Source organism: Canis lupus, chromosome 27, assembly GCF_003254725.2.
Source record: "Canis lupus dingo isolate Sandy chromosome 27, ASM325472v2, whole genome shotgun sequence".
Lineage (NCBI taxonomy): Eukaryota > Metazoa > Chordata > Mammalia > Carnivora > Canidae > Canis > Canis lupus.
Genome location: NC_064269.1, coordinates 5303857 through 5324833, shown reverse-complemented (window position 1 = coordinate 5324833; position 20977 = coordinate 5303857).

Below are 20977 nucleotides of genomic sequence, written 5' to 3'. Positions count from 1 at the left end.
CACAGCTTCCCCAAGGTGGCCCCATCACGCTGAAGAACAAGCAGGAGTTATTCAGGCAAAGCAGGGAGGGGAGGAGGCTTTCTAGGTAGAATAAGTCAGGAGGCGAGGGAGAGCCAGTTTGGGAACTGGAAGCAGCTATATAATTCTGGAATGAAGAATGGAAAGGAGGAATGGCGCTGAGGTTGGAAGATGACATGAGGGCTGGGCCAGGCAGGACCTTGTGGGCTGGATGAAGGCCTTCTGAACGCATCCTAAGGAAAAGGGAAGAACATGGTCTCATCAGGAGGGTGAAGCATTCAGATCTGCATTTTAGAAAGATCACTCTCACGGTGGCATCCAGAAGCCATTAGGAGACTGAGAACATGGGTCATGAAACATCATGATATAAATTACTGGGTCAAGACCAACATCTTAAAAAAAAGAATATAAAGTGTAAGGGAGTGGTGAAACTTTTTATTTTTTTATTTTTATTTTTTTAATATTTTATTTATTTATTCACGAGAGACACACACAGAGAGAGGCAGAGACACAGGCAGAGGGAGAAGCAGGCTCTATGCAGGGAGCCCGATGCGGGACTCGACCCTGGGACTCCAGGATCATGCCCTGGGCCAAAGGCAGACGCTCAACCACTGAGCCACCCAGATGTCCTGGTGAAACTTTTTAATGTATTTATATACATGTATATTGGCTTGCCATACAAGATGTTTTTTTTTTTTTTTATCTTGGATTGTGGTAAAAATTTTTTTTTTTTTTGAAAAACAAAACAACCCAGATTTGAACATGTTTAAACACTGGGGAGAATTTGAAAGAATCAAGTTGTCATGGGTGGACCCAGACATCTATTGAAATGACACAAACTCAGACGTGGCTGTGATTGAAGAGTTTTAGGAAAACTCCAAATCCAATTCTAACCAAGGGGGATCAGATGTTAACCTCAAGAAGACAGGACTGGGATTTGATCGTAATTAAGAAAGCTTATATCACATTGATTTTATTGTACTCAGCTTGTTGGAAGCACGGAGATAGTTCCCATGACATCTACAAGAAGGTCATCTCAAAAGCAAGGAGGTGGCCACATTGATTTAGTGTTCCTAGAAGGAACCAGATGTGGTGGGTACATCCCATGGGTCCCAGGGATAGTTCCTTAGGGGCCACCTGCAGTGGGTGGAAGGAGCTCGGTTATCTGCACTGCAAAGGACAGAGATTAACCAAACATCTCAGGCAAAGGGGAGTGACTTGGGAGCTTACGCAGAGAAATTGGGGCACAGAGAATTGCAGCTGCCTGGGGTAGAGTGGGAATGGCTTCACAGGACGCCAGAACTGCCTAGGTGACCTGGCCTCCCAGGAGGAATGGACTCTGCAGCCCCTCAGGCCTCACCCAGCATGACAAGTGGCAGAAAAACCCCTCAGCAGCAGGAGCACACTGCTCCCTGCTCGAGGGTCCTACTGCTTCTATTGCTCCCACCACAATGGGTACAGGACCTCACCCTCCATCCAGCCTGGCTTTTGCTTACATGGTTCCTTCTTCTCTTCTTTTTTAAAGATTTTATTTGTTTATTTGAGAAAAAGAGAGAGAGAGAGAACACGAGCAGTGGGGAAGGGTAGAGGGAGAAGCTGACTCCCTGCTGAGCAGGGAGCCTGATGCGGGGCTCCATCCCAGGACCCCAGGATCATGACCTGAGCTGAAGGCAGGTTCTTAACCCACTGAGTCTCCCAGGTGCCCTCATGGTTCCTTCTTATTTATGGCTTCAATTGTCCTATGGCTTCCATGGCCTAAGAGCAATTGCATGCTGACTTCTGGGGCTTTCTTTGGTTCTGCTTTCACTTCTTTTCACAGAAGATACCCACTTTACTAGCCTTTACAGATTAGTTGACATTTCCCATTGCCTTTGTGAGACATACCAACAAATGTCCAAAACACTGAGCCTTTGGGGCGGACAGGGGGCTCTCTTTCATCCCCTGGGCACTTCAGCTCCCGCCCATTAACAAATACTGGTAAGTGCACAGCAATTGTTGGCTCTCTTTGTTCCTAAACCTGTTTTGTTATATAATCCCACAGTTTAACCAACTATTTTTTTAAAACTCATCAAAGAATGTGAAAAGTACAATTTTAATTTTAACGGATAGCATGGGGATTAAGAATCTGCTTTTAAATCTTGGATCTTGGGCAGCCCCGGTGGCGCAGCGGTTTAGCACTGCCTACAGCCCAGGGCATGATCCTGGAGACCCTGGATCGAGTCCCACGTCAGGCTCTCTGCATGGAGCCTGCTTCTCCCTCTGCCTGTGTCTCTGCCTCTCTCTCTCTGTCTCTATGAATAAATAAATAAAATCTTTAAAAAAAAAAAATCTTGGATCTTTATCTACTAGATGCACGACTCTGGGAAAGACACTTCACCTCTCTTTGCCTCCCCAGTCTTCTCATCTGTAAAATGGAGACAACTATAGCAAGCTACTTCACAGGATTATTGTGAAGAATAAATGAGACGATTCATGCAGGGTTGAGTGGTCTTGGCTATCCCGTAGGCAGGAGACTGAGGGGACACGGTTCAGAATATGGCCTCCCAGGCGGCTTCCTTCAGCAAGGAGGCCTGGGATTGCCATAAATTACAACCCAAGCATTGAAGTTGAGTTATTCTTCCATTGTATAAACATCAGAGGTTTTTTCTATTTCAAGAGGACAGTTTGAGTGTGTCCTATAGCCTTTCTTCATACTGTATTAATTTCTAATTACTGTTTTAACAAATTACCACAAACATGGTGGCTTAGAACAACACATTTATTATCTTCCAGTGCTGGTGGTTAGAAGTCTAAAATGGGGGATCCCTGGGTGGCGCAGCAGTTTGGCGCCTGCCTTTGGCCCAGGGCGCGATCCTGGAGACCCGAGATCGAATCCCACGTCGGGCTCCTGGTGCATGGAGCCTGCTTCTCCCTCTGCCTGTGTCTCTGCCTCTTTCTCTCTCTCTGTGTGACTATCATAAATAAATAAAAATTTATAAAAAAAAAAAGAAGTCTAAAATGGGATGATAGATCTGTGTTCCTGCTGGAGGCTCTAGAGAAGTCCACTTCTAAAGACTGCCCACTATCGGTGGCCTGTGGCCCTCTTCCATCTTCAAAACCAGTGACCCCATCACTGATCTCTGCTTCCCTCTTGTAAGGATCCTTGTCATTACACTGGGCACACCCAGACAATCCAGCATAATCTTCCCCCTCAAAACCTTTAACTTACACCCTTAAGGTCCCTTTGGCATGTAAGAAAATATTCACAGGTTCTGGGCTTGGGGATGTGGACAGGGGAAGACTTTATTATGCTTATCGTAGTCTGACCTCTGGCCTCTGAAGATTCATGTTGGTCTCATATACAAAATATATTCACCTCATTTCAGGGTTCCCCAAAGTCTCAACCCATTACAGCTGAAGGGCAAACTCTCATCTAGAGGTCATCAGCTCAGAAGTCTCAAACCTCATCACTTAAACCATCCACACTAGGCATGAGTGAGGCTCCGGGGATAGCTGATCCCTGAGGGGAGACTCCTCTCCCTTCGTGGACTTGTGACACTAGAAAACAAATGATCTGTTCCTAAAATACAATGGGGGAGGGGGGTGCAGAAGATAACAGCTCCAGACATTCCCATCCAGAAAGGGAGAACCCGAAAGGAGAAAGGTTATAAAGCAAATTTAAAGTCCACCTGGCAAAACAATATAAAATTTCAGGCCTGGGATCCCTGGGTGGCGCAGCGGTTTGGCGCCTGCCTTTGGCCCAGGGCGCGATCCTGGAGACCCGGGATCGAATCCCACGTCGGGCTCCCGGTGCATGGAGCCTGCTTCTCCCTCTGCCTGTGTCTCTGCCTCTCTCTCTCTCTCTCTCTCTGTGACTATCCTAAATAAATAAATAAAATATTAAAAAAATATATTTAAAAAAAAAAATTTCAAGGCCTGGGAATGGTCTTCTGTGGCTCCTGGCCCTGCTTTCTGGCCTCACTGTCTGGCCTTGGAATCATCCTTCCTCTCTCATGTGTTTCCAGCTCTTCGTTTCCCGGGTGGACAGTCTAGGGGGATCTGACGGCTTTCTTCCATTTTACCCTCTCTCTGGCTCTTTCAGGACAAGCTGGCAGTGTCTCTGTTTGTGAGACACTCTCAAGAACCATGTGGGTCTCCAGGGTAGGGCTCCGGGACTCACGCCACTAGACAAGAGGCGCCTCCACAGATCTTTTTAGACAATCCCATTTCGATGCTTGGTTTCTGCTGACATGGCTGAGGAAATCCAAGGGTCACATGGCTAATCTCTCCAAAGGGGCCTTCGTGTGATTAAATGCTCTGACCTTTGATCCTTCCTAGGCACTAGCAAAAGATTATCCAGGTACCTCCCTGGATTTCTCCTCAGAGCACACTTTCCTGTCAGTGAATGGCCTAATTTCAGCATTGTCTGCAATCCAGGTAGACTGAAAATTTCTAAAATACCAAGTTCTGAGGCCCTTTTGCCTCTTTTCTCTCAGATTTTACTATGAGCAGCAAGAAAAAAGTCACACCACACCTTCAACCCCTGGCCACACGGATAAATACCCCAGGTCACCCTCACAAATTCTGCTTGCCACGTAACCGTAAAACACAGTTCTGCTCAGCTTTCTGCTACTATCTAAAAAATATCTCCTTTCCTCCATCTATCAATAACATATTTCTCACTTCCTTCTGAGCCCTTGATGTCAGCAGCATTTAATGTCCATATCTAATGTCCATATTTCTACCAACTGTCTGTGTGGTGACTTAGGTACGCTGTACGGTGCTTCCTCGCTTCCCTGAGCCCTCGCTAGCAAGTTGTAACATCTCTATTTCTACTAACGGCCCATTCGAGGCAAGCTAGGCTACTCCCATCAACCTCCTCGAAGTTATTCCAGACTCTATCCATTACCTAATTCCAAAGCCACTTCCACATTTTTAGGTGTTTGTTGCAATAGCGCCCATTTCCAGATACCAAAACCTGCATCAGCTGGGGTTCAACCAGAGCAGCAGAAACAGCAGGAGGTACCTGTTAAGGGATCTATTGCAAGGAACTAGATCATGCGATGGTGGGGGCTGGTCAGGCAAGTCTGAACCCTGTGGGCCAGGCCCGGAGGAGGAGGGGGCGGCTGGGCTGCCACTGTCCTGCGTAGACAGAAGCTGGTGCAACCCCTGATTCATCAAGGAAGCCCCAGCTGGGCTCCGAAGGCCTTTCCACCAATCCCAATTGAATCAGGCTCACCCAGCCCACCCAGGATAATCTCCCTTAAAGTTCACTGATTGCAGATTTTAATATCTATAAGCCTTCACTACTACACCTACATTAGTGTTTGGGGACTGTATAACCTGGCCAGGTCAACACATAAAACTGACCATCAAACATCCAAATCCCTAGAAATGACAGAAAACATATAACAACATATTAAAATGGGGATCCCTGGGTGGCGCATCGGTTTGGCGCCTGCTTTTGGCCCAGGGCGCGATCCTGGAGACCCGAGATCGAATCCCACGTCGGGCTCCCGGTGCATGGAGCCTGCTTCTCCCTCTGCCTATGTCTCTGCCTCTCTCTCTCTCTCTCTCTCTGTGACTATCACAAATAAATAAAAATTAAAAAAAAAAAACATTTTAAAATGGAGAGTGACTGCTTAATGGGTGTGAGATTTCCTTTGGAGGTGATGAAAATGTTTTGGAACCAGATAGATATGATGATCATACAACACCATGAATGTACTCAAATGCCACTGAAATGTTCACTTTAAAATGGTGGATTTTGGGACGCCTGAGTGGCTCAGCGGTTAAGCGTCTGCCTTTGGCCCAGGGCGTGATCCTGGAGTCCTGGGATCGAGTCCCACATTGGGCTCCCTGCAGGGAGCCTGCTTCTCTCTCTGCCTGTGTTTCTGCCTCTCTCTGTGTGTGTCTCTCATGAATAAATACATAAAATCTTTTTTTCGTAAAATCTTTTTAAAAAATAAAATAAAATGGTGGATTTTATGTTATATGAATTCACCCTCAATTAAAAAAAAAACTTAAAAAGTGCTTCTAGCTAAGACCAAATAGAACCAATATTTCAAACGAATACAATTAACATCATTGGAAAGATAAGGGAATACTGTTATCTTCATAGAAAAGAGTAGGTGGTTGTGAAAAAGAACAATTAGAGATCTTGGAAAGAAAAATTCTAATCATTCAAACATCAAACCTCATCTCGTTTTGTGTTCTTTCATGGGATAGTCAGTCAGGTGTGAGGTGTCTCACAAGAGGAGACACAAGAGAGGAACAAGAAAACTAAGTTTATTACACTCCCAGGTCCTAGAATGGTTACTACACGCCACACGGTAACAGAGGAAGTTCCAAGTTTGGTCAAGAGGTAAAAGATGGGAAGGAGACAGCTTAGGTCACAAAATATTGTCATGTCCGCAGAAAAGGCAAGGCAGGGCAGGGTAAACAGTTTAGGATTGGCTAGTTTGAATAATCTTATTTTTAAAAAGATTTCATTTATTTATTTGAGAGAGTGAGTGAGTGAAAGAGAGAACACAAGCGGGGGAGAGAGCAGAAGGAGAGGGAGAAGCAGACTCCCCACTGAGCAGGGAACCTGACATGGGGCTCGATCTCAGGACTCTGGGATCATGACCTGAGCCAAAGACAGATGCCCAACCAACTGAGCTACCCAGGCACCCCTAGTCTGAATAGTCTTAGTACACTTTTAACTACAAGGATGATACCTCTAGCTTAAAGCCTGATACCAGGTCCTGGGATGATTAAGACAGGAATATTACCTCCTGGAGTATAAGGACCAGATAAAAGAGGCAGGGCTCTGGGTTGGTTAGTCTGCATATCGAAGGCATGCTCCTGGCTAAGCCCTCTAAGAGCCAGGTAGCCCTGGAAAGGCAGCCTCACTTTAGTTTTATGTTTTTTGAATTATTTTTTTAGAATGCCCAAACACCATAAGATACAGGAAATGTATACGTATATGTATACACACCCACAGAGACACACACACAGTTGACCCCACACAGTCAAAAATCCATGTGTAACTTTTGCCTCTCCAAAAACCTGAGAGCCTGCTGTTGACCAGAAGCTTTGCTGATTAATATATGATTAATACATATTTTATACAATATCTATCTATCAATCTAATATTATAGATTATATTCTCACAACAAACTAAGCTAGAGAGAAGAAAATGTTATTAGGAAAATCATAAGGAAAAGAAAATGCATTTATAGTACCATACTGTTTTTTTTTATTTTTTTTATTTATTTATGATAGAGAGAGAGAGAGAGAGAGAGAGAGAGGGGCAGAGACATAGGCAGAGGGAGAAGCAGGCTCCATGCACCGGGAGCCCGACGTGGGATTCGATCCTGGGTCTCCAGGATCGCGCCCTGGGCCAAAGGCAGGCGCCAAACCGATGCGCCACCCAGGGATCCCCCATACTGTTTTTATTGAAAAAAAAAAATCCACCTTGACCCACACAGTTCAAACCCATGCCGTTCAAGGGCCAACTGTATATATACATATGTACAATACCCAGATCGCCTGAAGAATTCCAGAATGCTACTATTGAAGATTAAATTAGGGATGCATTGCTCCAGAACTTACAAAGGGATAAATAGAAAGTACAAAAGAAAAGTTTAAAAATGGATAATAGATGCAGAAATTCCTAAGTCTGTCCAACGGGAGTTTCAGTGGGAGAGAATAAAATAAACCAGTACTTCCCAAACTTCAGCGTGTATGCAAATCATGTGAGGATCTTATTAGAAAGCAGATTCTGATTCAGGGGGTCTGGGTGGCGGTGCTGCCGATCCAGGCACCCGACCTCTAAAAATTCTCCAAAGCAGGAGGAAGGTGTAAGTCCTCAGGTTGCAAGGGCCGTCAAGTGCTCCTTCGGATAAATCAAAACACATACCAGGACGTGTTACAATTAGATTTCAGGACTCTCAGACCCACTCCAGCCCCACTGAATCAGAATCTGCATTTTAAGTTTCAGGGCATCAAAAATAAAGAGAAAATTCCAAAAGCTCCCAGAGAATAAAAAGTTAGAATTCTACAAAGGAATAAGGATCATGTTGACGTCGGACTTATCAGAAACAAGGGGTAGAAGAAGATGATAGAGAAATCTTGCAAAAGCACTGAGAAATAATCTGAAACCTAGAATTCTATACTCAAACTATCAATGATTTGATGAAACTTTAAGACCTAGAGTTTGGAATTTTATCTTTTTTTTAATAATAAATTTATTTTTTATTGGTGTTCAATTTGCTAACATACAGAATAACACCCAGTGCTCATCCCGTCAAGTGCCCCCCTTGGAATTTTATCATCCACAGATTCTCTCTGATAGAATCTTTAGAGGAGGTACTCCAGATAGGAAGTAAAAAAAGGCACCACGAAGTAGGGCAGGCACCAGAGCCCTGAGCACCTGCCAGACCAGCAGAGGTCAACCTCACCGGGTTCTTCCACTTTGCCCTGGGCTGCTGCTCCTTCCAGCTGTTTGCTGACACAGTTTTAAAGAAGGCAAAAGATTTTCATGGAGGCCCCTGGGTGGCTAGGTCAGGTGGGGTCATGATCCCAGGGTCCTGGGGTTAAGCTCTCTGCTCAGCAGAGAGTCTGCTTCTCCCTCTCCCTCTGCTACTCCCCCCTGTTTGTGCTCTCTCTCTCTCTCAAATAAAATCTTGAAAGGAAGGAAGGAAGGAAGGAGAGAAGGAAGGAAGGACAAGGGAAAGAAAAGAAGGAAGACTCTTGTGTTCTGAGCCCTGGAGAGAAAGGATTTGGTTATAAAGGTCCCTGCTTTAATGGGATTATTCGGGGATTTCTGTGCTGGGAAGGTGGCTTCACATGCCATCATGGCACTGGTGGCAAAGTCCATCTAGGGGGAGAAACTTGAGTAAGAGAATTTCAGTCTGAAGCGCACAGTGCCTGGCATCTTGTCCATGGCAATTGCTGGATCCAACATAAATGGTTCCCAGTTTTTTTTCATCTGCCACACTGAGTGGTTGACATGGCAAGCAAGCGGTCTACAGCAGGGTGAAAGAGGGCAGAAATATTGTGGTGGAAGCCGTGGAGTGCTTTGGGTCCAAGAAAGGCAAGACCAGAAAAAAAAAATCACCATTGATGACTGTGGACAAATCTAATAAATTTGACTGTGTTTTATCTTGACTACCAGACCATTCCTTCTGTAGCTCAGGGGAGCACCTTTTGCCTCTATTTGCTCAAAGTGTTCTGTAATCTTTGTGCCCTTGCTGCAGTTCTTTTTTTTTTTTTTAAGATTTTATTTATTTTTGCCAGAGAGAGAGAGAGAGAGAGAGAGAGGGGAGAGCGGGAGCACGTGCACAAGTACACATGAGTAGGGGGAGGGGGATGGACAGAAGGAAAAGCAGACTCCCCGCTGAGCAGGGAGCCCTATGCGGGGCTCCATCCAGGACCCTGGGATCATGACCTGAAGCGAAGGCAGATGCTTAACCGACTGAGCCACCCAGGCGCTCTTTCACTGCAGTTCTATGGGTTCCCTATTTTCCTTGCCTCCAAGTCTAGCTGGATTGCAGGGTTAGGTTTATGATTATGAAATACAAACTAAACAGCAACAAAAAATGAAAAAGTAGGAAAAAATGATCCAGGAAGAAAGTGGTAGGATATGAGAATCAAGGGTAATAAAAAGAAAAATTAACAAAACATATTAAATCTAAATAAATACTAATTGCAGAATCAAAATATTTTCGAGATAAGACAAAAACAAAAGCCAGGAGGGTCATCTTGTGTGGATACTTAGAGCTACCTGCTGTCCTCCATCTGTCTATTCAGTCAGCATTTCTACAAATATCTATTGAGCACCTCCTGTGTATCAGGTCATATGTCAGGTATGGGACAGGGCTGGCCTATGGGTATAAAGACAAGCAAAATGGGCAGCCTGGGTGGCTCAGCAGTTTAGCGCCGCCTTTGGCCCAGGGTGTGATTCTGGAGACCTGGGATCGAGTCCCACATCGGGCTCCCCGCATGGAGCCTGCTTCTCCCTCTGCCTGTGTCTCTGCCTCTCTCTCTCTTTCTCACTGTGTGTGTCTCTCATGAATAAATAAATAAAATCTTTAAAAAAAATTAAGCTGAGCAAAATAAATTGTTCACTTGTGGAGGTTACAGTTCAGTAGAAAAGACTGATAGTAGTAAGCAGGCAATTAAATATATAATTAGAAACTGGGAGTGCCATGAAGGAAAAGAACAAGCGAGAATAATAGTGCAAGGAATAATAGGGAAGATCTTTCTGAGGAAGTGAGAGGGAAAATAAAACCTCAATAATGGTTAAAAATGATAGTAGCTAACATTTATTGAGTGCTTACTCAATAAATTGCTTTTCAAGGATGAACTCATTTAATCCTCAGAACAACCTATTAAATAGATACAGTTATTATCCACATTTCATAGATGGAGAAATTCATAGGTGAAGCAACCTGTTCCAAGTTCACATAGCTGGTAAGGAGGAGATGGGATTTGAACCCAGGTAGCTTCACTTTGGAATCTGAACTCTGTGCCTGAGGTCGGGAAGGGGTTGGCCAGCTTGGGAAAATGTCGTGATCATCTAGGAAGAGTGCTCAATGCTTGAGGAAATTTTTTTCAATTTTTTTAAATTTTTAAAGATTTTATTTATTCATGAGAGACAGAGAGAGAGGCAGAGACACAGGCAGAGGGAGAAGCAGGCTCCATGCAGGGAGCCCGACGTGGGACTCATTCCCGAGTCCCCAGGACCATGCCCTGGGCTGAAGGCAGTGCTAAATCACTGAGCCACCCAGGATGCCCAATGCTTGAGGAACTAAAGGAAGCCAGTGGTGGCAGATACTGCTACCTGTCCTCTAAACTCAATTTTCCCTTCCAGCACAGTCATAAAGAAGATGTCACCGGTGGGAACATGTCACCGGTGGGAACAAAGACCACATTTCTTAGCTTCCGGGAAAGCTAGGATGGCCAAGTGACTGAGTTCTGGCCAACAGGATGCAAGAATAAGTATCACATGGCAAATTGCACCCCACCTCTCTAAGAGATGGCTGGTGAGAACCCAGGCACCCCTCTTCTCTGTCCTTTCCTCCAACTTGTTGTCGTTGCTCACGTGCGGCCACCTCCAAGCCTGAGGGTGAGGGCCACACCCTGGGGATGACAGAGTAGGAAGCTGGAAGAAGCTGCCCTACTAGTCTTGGCCCTCATACCATTGGAACTGTAAAATTATCAATAATTGTTATTTATTAGAGTAGTTTCAGATTCATGGTAAATTGAGTAGAAGGTACAGAAAGGTCACATACACCTCCGGGCTTAATCAGCACAGGCTCCCATAACAAAATACTGTAGACTGGATGGCTTAAACAATACAGGTCCAGAGGGGAGAAGTCCAAGTTCAAGATGCCATCGTGGTTGGTTTCTGATTAGGGCTCTTTTCCTGGATTGCGGACAGCTTCCTTCTCACCATGTTCTCACATGGGGGTAGTAGGGAGCAAGTTCTTTCGTGTCTCTTCTTATAAGGGCACCAATCCCATCATGAGCCCCATCCTTCCCTTAGGACCTCTTGTAAACCTAATAATCTCCCAAAGGCCTCATTTCCAAACACCATCACACTGGGGCTAGGCCTTCCACATAGGAATTGGGCAGGGTGGGAACATGACACAGTTCAGTCCGTAGCACTTCCTGTTCCCACACACATACAACCCCCACCATCAGCCTGTACCAGTGTTCTACTGGATTTTTAAGTAAAATCAAAATGATTAAATTTATATCTCATTTAAGCCACTGTTGAATGGGTTTTATCTTAACTGGTCCAGCCAATATGGCTGGATCATAATGGGAGAGGAAAGAGGTCTGAGATGTGGTTGGAGAGGAGGTGGGGGAGGACATCACACACGGCCTTGTGAGCCATAATACACTGGGAAATCTTTGGTGAATTCTGACTGCAACTGCAAAAGACTCTTTAGAATAAGTGATGTTACGGTATTTCTTTTTCTCAAGAAGAAATGGAATTGATAAATTATCCCTGTGGTTACCAGATTAAGGTCTCACTAGTCCAAGAGATAATTTATACATTTACATTTTACAGCACACAACAAAATTCTTATATATCTTTGCTCAGAGTTATATGCTTAATATTTTATTTTTTAATTTTTAAGAGATTTTATTTATTTGAGAGAAAGAGAGTGAGTGAGAGAGCACTAGCAGAGGGAGAGGGAGAAGCATTCTCTCGGCTGAGCAGGGAGCCTGATGCAGGGCTCGATCCCAGGACTCTGGGATCATGATGTGAACCAAAGGCAGACACTTAATGCATGTGTACTGTATGCTTGCTACTTTAAAAGTTTCTTAGAAACTAGAAAATGCTTGCTTCTTAATACTTCAAATAAAAGAAAAACTACAAGTGGCTGTCATTGTTGTCAGTCATTTGTGCACTAGGAAAGATTTTACAAGGGGAATACTGACACCTTTTTTCTAGGAAACAGTTATCAAACCACATCCACAGAACCTGACCGTAAATGAATCCTCTTGGCTACCCCTTTTAAGATAAGTCTCAAATATTTAAAGTGAGAAAATAAGCACTCTAGGTTATGTCTTATTATTAACATCTGAGTATATGAGTTTTAAAACAAAGAACTATAGAAAAAGCCTTTTGGCTGATCTCTTTTTTATTGCTAAATTTTCCATCTTGATTCATTAATTGGATCTGGCAAAGAGAAGAGAGCCCACATTAATTTGGGAAGTTCCTAAGATATTGGATAAGACAGTAGAAAAACTTTGAAGTATTTTAAAACAGGTAAATAACGTGGTTTTTATTTTTTTATTTTTATTTTAGATTTTATTTATTTATTTGATACAGAGAGAGAACACAAGCAGGGGAAGCAGCAGGCAGAGAAGAGGGAGAAGCAGACTCCTGCTGAGCAAGGACCCTGATGAGGGCTCGATCTCAGGACCTACCTTGAAATCTTGACCTGAGCCAACGGCAGATGCTTAACCGACTGAGCCCCCAGTTGCCCTGGTGACATGATTTTTATTTATCTTTATTTTTTAAGATTTATTCATTTATTCATGATAGACAGAGAGAGAGAGAGAAGCAGAGACACAGGCAGAGGGAGAAGCAGGCTCCATGCCGGGAGCCCGATGTGGGACTCAATCCCGGGACTCCAGGACCGCGCCCCGGGGCCAAAGGCAGGCGCCAAACCGCCGAGCCACCCAGGGATCCCCGATGACATGATTTTTAAAGGCCAAAGTCTCGAACTCATGGTTTTCAATATATTTAGATATAGAAATTTAGATGTAAATGTGGCGTGTTCATGCATGTGTGCGTATGGACTATACGTGTGTGTGTAAACAATATTCCCTAACTCTGTTCACTAAGAGGAACTGGGCACCAATTTCCCAATACCAATGAGCACAGTTAGTGTCCAGCTCTTGGCTTCTTTTTTTTCAGTTTTTAACAGGCTTTATTTTCTATAGATTTTTATTTTTATTTTTTTCTATAGATTTTTAGATTTATAGAAAAATTGAAGAGAAAGTACAGAGGTTTCCAAATACTTTTGCTCTGCCATCCTTAGAGGGAAAGTATTCCCCCTATAGCTAACTTTTTGTATTGTTATGATACATTTATTACAACTGATGAACTAATGTTGATACATTATTATTAACTAATGTCCATAGTTTACATTAGGGATCCCTTTTGGTGTTGGACAGTTCTATGGGTGTTGCCAAATGCATAATGTCACATGTTCACTATTACGATATCCTATAGATAGTTTCACTTCCCCCAAATTCTCCATATCCACCTATTTGTCCCTCCCTCTCCTCTCCCCCCTGGCAACTTTCCTTCCTGCTAGCTCTTGCCTTTTTCAGAAGGTCATATAGTTGGAATCATATAGTATATAGCCTTTTGAGATTGTTCTTTCACTAAGCAATATGTATTTAGGATTCTTTTTGGTAGTGTAATAGCTTATTTCTTTTTATCACTAAATAATATTCTATTGTATGGCATTACCAGTTTGTTTATCCATTCATTCATCCATTCAAGGACATCTTGGTTGCTTCCAAGTTTGGGCAATTGTGAATAAAGCTACCAGAAACACCCATGTGCAGGTTATTAGGTAGACATAAGCTTTCAACTCATTTGGGTCAGCTCTTGGTTTCTAAATAACATACTCCAATAAAAGGAACCAGAGCTTCTTGGAGAAATGGCTGATTTCAGAGCCAGTGTAGGGAAGGTATATTCTGAGTCTGAAACCTGTTGCTATGCTAGAAAGAGAAGAAACACTAAAAACTGCTGAATGCTAAGAGGATGCAGTCAAGATGACAGGATATGGAAGATGACTTGAAAGACCCCCAGCTGACCAATTCAGAGTCAACTCTAGTGTAAAAATAAAAAATATTAGTAATTGGGTAATAATCCACTGAATATAATAGGAAAGCATGAGTCCATACTGGTGTAATTAAATAAAGTGAAAGTTGAAAGAGGAACAGAATAATCTGGATGTGAGGGCGATCTGGCTGCAACATCTGTCACCCCATTGATCGCCAGGGTTGATTCGGCTGATCTGGCTGGCTAGGCGGGTGTCCCCTTCCTCCCTCACCGCTCCATGTGCGTCCCTCCCGAAGCTGCGCGCTTGGTCGAAGAGGACGACCATCCCCGATAGAGGAGGACCGTTCTTCGGTCAAGGGTATACGAGTAGCTGCGCTCCCCTGCTAGAACCTCCAAACAAGCTCTCAAGAGGAACAGAATAATCTAAATAAACTCCTCTCACACACACAAAATAAAAATTACAAGAGGAAAGAGTGATTTACAGCAGAGAAAGCTGGCGTTACTTTAAGGAAATAATCAAAGTAACAGGACATAGGGAGATGAGCAAGAGCTGGTGGGAGGCGCAGGAGGAGAAGAGCATCGTTTCCATGGTGGCCCTGCCAGAGATGCAGACCCGGAGTCTAGTCATGAGGACACAGCGGACAAACCCAACCTGAGGGGCATCCTGCAAATAAAAGGCCTTGTAGTCCTCAAAAACATTAAGGTCCTGAAATTCAAGAATGAAGCACTGATTCAGACTGAAGGAGACTAAAGAAGCCTGACAACTAAATGCAACCTGTGCTTCGGGGTTAGATCCTCTTGCTATCAAGGTATCACTTAGAAGACCGGTGAAACTGGAGCCCCTGGGTGGCTCAGGCAGATAAGCTGCTGACTTCTTATTTGCACTCAGGCCATAATCTCAGGGTGGTGAGATCAAGCGCTGACTGAGCCCTGCAACCGGCTCCACGCTCAGCCAGGAGTCTGCTTGAGAGTCTCTCTCTATAAAACCTTGGAGGGAGATGGGGCAATGTATTGGCAACTTACTCTTAAATGGTTAAGAAAAACGTTTTGTGTACTACCCATGCCAATTTTTTGTAAGTTTGAGATTTTAAAAAAAAGGTGAAAAAAGAGAAAAAAAGGTTATTCTTTGGAGAAACTTTAGATTGTTTCCCATGTCAAGGTTACCCCTGGCACTGCTACTCTGTTAATATAATATTGGAAGTTCTGTAATGATGTAACAATGATGTAAGAAAAAAATGAAATAAATGAGAATAACAAAAAAACCTCAGCAAGGTATAAAGATTGAAAGGAAATGTGTATAACTGTTTCTTCTTTTGCAGAGATAACATAATTATCTTTATAGAAAACCCAAGAGAATCAGCAAAAAAAAAATTTAAAAAAAACATGGAAAAGAGTTCATTAAAACTGCCAGATGGAAACTCAATTATAGGATTGATAATCCTGGCTGGCTTAGTTAGCAGAGCATGCAATTCTTGACCTTGGGGGGTGAGTTTGAGCCCCATATTGGGTGTAGAGATAGTTACGAAAGAAAGAGAGAGAGAGAGAGAGAGAGAAGGAAGGAAGGAAGGAAGGAAGGAAGGAAGGAAGGAAGGAAGGAAGGAAGGAAGGGAGGAAGGAAATCAATTCTATTTTTTCTGTAGGCCTAAAGGAAGTATTTGCAGTGTCTAAACTGGACATGGGGTTCATATGCAGAACATACAGTAAAATCTTATAAATCAACAAAAATAAAGATAGGAAAGCCAATAGGAAAAAATGCACAAGGGACATGAGTAGGCACTTCAGAGAGAAAGAAGGTCTATTGGTTAATAAGAATATGAAGTAATTATCAAACTCACTAGCAATCAGAAAAATGCAATTGAATATAGCCAAGAGTCTGGGGCACCTGGGTGGCTCAGTCAGGTAAGCCTCCAACTCTTGATATTGGTTCAGGTCATGATCTCAGAGCTGTGAGACTGAGCCCTGGTCAGACTCTGCTTGGGCGTGGAGCCTGCTTAAGATTCTCTCTCTCTCTCTCTCTCTTTACCCCACTGCCTCCCTCCCTCTCTAGAAAGAAAGAAAGAAAGAAAGAAAGAAAGAAAGAAAGAAAGAAAGAAAGAGTCCATTTAATCCTCATTAGAATTACAAAAATTAGAAAGTTCTATAACATCCAGTGTTGGAGAGAGGTGATAAGAACTTCAAGCAATATTGTTAAGAGTATAAACAGCTACAAACTTTCTGAAAAATAATCTGGTGGTATTTAGTGAAGTTAAGTTTGCATAAGCCTTCTGCCTCAGAAACCCACTCCTTGATATATGTCCCAGAAAAATTATTTAACAGGTTCACAGGGAACCATTTAATAATTGTCGGGCAGCCCTGGTGGCTCAGCGGTTTAGCGCCGCCTGCAGCCCAGGGTGTGATCCTGGAGACCCGGGATAGAGTCCCACGTCAGGCTCCCTGCATGGAGCCTGCTTCTCCTTCTGCCGTGTCTCTGCTTCTCTCTCTCTCTCTCCTCTCTCTCTCTCTCTCTCTCTCTCTCTGTGTGTGTGTCTCTATGAATGGATAAATAAAATCTTTAAAAAAAAAGAAGATAATTGTCTAGATGTGGGGAATGGATAAGTAAAGTATGAGGGATGCCTACCATGGAATCCTATGCAATTGTTGCAAATAATGTTGTAAGCAATGTTGTAGATTAAAAACAGCAATAAGGGGGTTCCCTGCGCAGCTCAGCAGTTGCGCATCTGCCTTCGGCCCAGGGTGTGATCCTGGAGTCCTGGGATCGAGTCCCACGTCGGGCTCCCTGCATGGAGCCTGCTTCTCCCTCTGCCTGTGTCTCTGCCTCTATGTGTGTGTGTGTGTGTGTGTGTGTGTGTGTGTGTGTGTGTTTCATTAATAAATAAATAAAATATTTTTAAAAATAACAGCAATAAGGAGGGATCCTAAAAAGAGTTGGCTGAAAAAAAGTAAAACCAAAATCATATGGTAATGCCACTTATGCAAATTAAAAACATATACAATAAACAAACTGTAGTAGGTTGAATGATGACCCACTCCCGAAGATGTCCATGTCTTAACCCCTTGAATCTGTGAATGTTACCTTATGTGGCAACAGAGATTTTGCAGATGTGGTTAAGGACCTTGAGGTGCAGAGGCTATCCTAATGTTATCACAAGGGTCCTCATAAGAGAGAAGCAAGAGATCACAGTGAGTGGTCGATGTGGTGAAGAAGCAGAGATTAAAGTGATGGAAGAGGAGGCCACAAGCTACAGGATTCTGGTGGCCTCTGGAAGCTGGGAAAGGCAAGAAATGGACTCTCCCCTGAAGCCTCCAGAAGGAGCAGAGCTGTGCCAACACCGCAATTTTAGACTTTTGACCTCCAGATCCATAAGAAAATAAACTGGCATTGTTTAAAGCCACTAAATTTGCAGCGATTTGCTACAGGAAACTAATGTACAACCTTACATGTTTTATAAGCACACACTCATAGTCAAGAACTATCAATCACATTAGAGTGCTGTCTATAGGGCAGAGGAATAGGAGAGAAATAAGAGGTGTGTGTAATAAGAGAGAATAAGACAGGAGAGATGGCTTGCACCTCCCCGTACACAAAGTCTAGCAGAGACCAACAGAAGCAGGTGGCTCGGACTGTTGTGTGGAAAACAGCTTGGCTACTCTGACAGGCTGGCAGACAGTCCGGACATTGGCTCTTCTAAAGACTTCTCTGATATAAAACTCAGTCTCCCTTGTATCTTGATTCTGTGAAGTTGATGCCCTGATGAGTAAGCATAAATATTTTGGTTATTGAAAGGTATGTCCTCAGGGCACCTGGGTGGCTCAGTGGTTGAGCATCTGCCTTCAGCTAAGGTTGTAATCCTGGGGTCCTGGGATCGAGTCCTGCATCGGGCTCCCCCCAGGGAGACTGTTTCTCCCTCTGCCTGTGTCTCTGCCTCTCTCTCTCTCAGCCTGTGTCTGTCTTTCTTTCTTTCTTTCTTTCTTTCTTTCTTTCTTTCTTTCTTTCTTTCAAGATTTCTATTCATTCATTCATGAGAGACACAGAGAGAGAAAGAGAGAGAGGCAGAGTCACAGGCAGAGGGAGAGCAGGCTCCATGCAAAGAGCCCGAGGTGGGACTCGATCCTGAGTCTCCAGGACCACACCCTGGGCTGCAGGCAGTGCCAAACCGCTGCACCACCGGGGCTGCCCTCAGCCTGTGTCTTTCATGAATAAATGATTTCTAAAAGATTTTATTTATTGGGACACCTGGATGGCTCAGTGGTTGGGCACCTGCCTTCGGCCCAGGGTGTGATCCTGGAGTCCCAGGATCAAGTCTCACATCAGGCTCCCTGCATGGAGCCTGCTTCTCCCTCTGCCTATGTCTCTGCCTCTCTCTCTGTCTGTCTTTCATGAATAAATAAAATCTTTAAAAATAAATAAATAAAAATTTTTTAAAAAGAAGAAAGGCATATCCTCTTGGTAAATCATTTCATTTCTCTTATGAATTTGATTAGTATGAATAGGTCCTTAGATCTACTCTGGGTGGTCTGACAAACTCATGTTTCCAGGTTTGTGAAGCTGAGCACCAGACCTGGATTGTGCTATCTTTAAACTCATGCAAAATCACAATATAGCCAACCTCCATCCTGATGCCTCCTCATCTTTCAAAACTTGTCCTTATTCCTCCCAGTAGCCCAAGCACCTAGCAAAGGGCTTTCCACACAGTAGGTGCACAATGCTTGTTAGTAACCAGCCCTGTGGGCCTAGTGGCCAGAATCTGGCACATTCACAGTGCCTGTCAGTGGAATGAGGTGATTTTCTTTCCCTCAACTCAGACCACCTTTCTAGTTTTATTTCCTATATTTCCTACATTCCATCCACCCTAAGAGCTCACTATTCTCTGAACACTCCATATTCTTTCTTTTTTTTTGTCTTTGTAGAACAGCCTTCTCTCTTTTAAAGATGAAGTTCAAATAATACTTCTTGGAGGTCTTCCCTGTCACTCCATGCATTCATTTGATCAATTATTCATCCCTTCATTGACTCATTCAACAAATACTGAGCACTTTACAAGGCAGGCACAAAGCAAGGCATTGAAAATATTATGGTAAGCCAAAAACAAAAGGTCGCCATCCTCATGGAGGTCTAGCAGGGAGATCGAATTTAATAAACACAATATATTATGTTCACATTGATGAATTGATGAATAATCAATTACCAACTGAGATACATGCTCTGAGGAAACAAACGCTGTTCTCTGAGAGCACATAGCCAAGGAATCTTTTTAAAAATTAGGGTGGGTTGTGAGTAGAGGGGTCCAAGGAAGGTCTCTAAAGGAAGTAACAGTGAATATCAATTTGGAGGCATGAATAGGCAAGGTGGAAGCAAAAATGGCATTCCTACACACTACTCTATGTACAAAAACCAAAAGAATCCACCCAAGACTTGCTAGAACTCACACAGGAATTTAGTAAAGTGACAGGATACAAAATCAATGCACAGAAATCAGTTGCATTTCTCTGAACTAACAATGAGACACAAGAAAGATAATTAAGGAGTCGATCTCATTTACAATTGCACCAAAATCCATAGGGTACCTAGGAATAAACCTAACCAAAGAGGCACAGGATCTGTACTCAGAAAACTATAGAACACTCATGAAGAAATGAAGGAAGACACAAAAAAATGGAAAAAATGTTTCATGCTCATGGATTTGAAGAAAAAATATTGTTAAAATGTCTATGCTACCTAGAGCAATCTACACATTCAATTGAATCCCTATCAAATACCATCAACTTTTTCCACAGAGCTGGAACAAATAATCCTAAAATTTGTATGGAACCAGAAAAGACCCCAAATAGCCAAAGGAATGTTGAAAAAGAAAACCAAAGCTGATGGCATCATAATTCCAACTTCAAGCTCTATTACAAAGCTTTATTTTTTTTTAATTTTTATTTATTTATGATAGTGAGAGAGAGAGAGAGGCAGAGACACAGGCAGAGGGAGAAGCAGGCTCCATGCAGGGAGCCCGACGTGGGATTCGATCCCGGGTCTCCAGGATCGCGCCCTGGGCCAAAGGCAGGCGCCAAACCACTGCGCCACCCAGGGATCCCTATTACAAAGCTTTAATCATCAAGACAATATGTACTGGCATAAAAACACACACATAGATCAATGGAACAGAGTAAAGAACCCAGAAATGAACCCTCAGCTCTATGGTCAACTAATCTTTGACAAAGCAGGAAAGAATATCCAATGGGAAAAAGTTTCTTCGATAAATGATGTTGGGAAAGTTGGACAGCTACATACAGAAGAATTAAACTGGACCATTTCCTTACACCATACACAAAAACTAACTCAAAATGGATGAAAGACCTAAATGTGAGGCAAGAATCCATCAAAATCCTAGAGAAAAACACAGGCAGTAACCTCTGTGACTTTGGCCACAGCAACTTCTTTCTAGACATGTCTCCAAAGGCAAGGGAACAAAGGCAAAAATGAACTAATGGGACTTCGTCAAGATAAAAAGCCTTTGCACAGCAATGGAAACAGCTGACAAAACCAAAAGACAATGGACAGAATGGGAGAAGATATTTGCTAATGTGTTATTAGATAGCAAACTAGTATCCAAAAATCTATACAGACCATTTTCAAACTCAACACCCCAAAAACAAATAATCCAATCAAGAAATGGGCAGAAATGGGAAGCC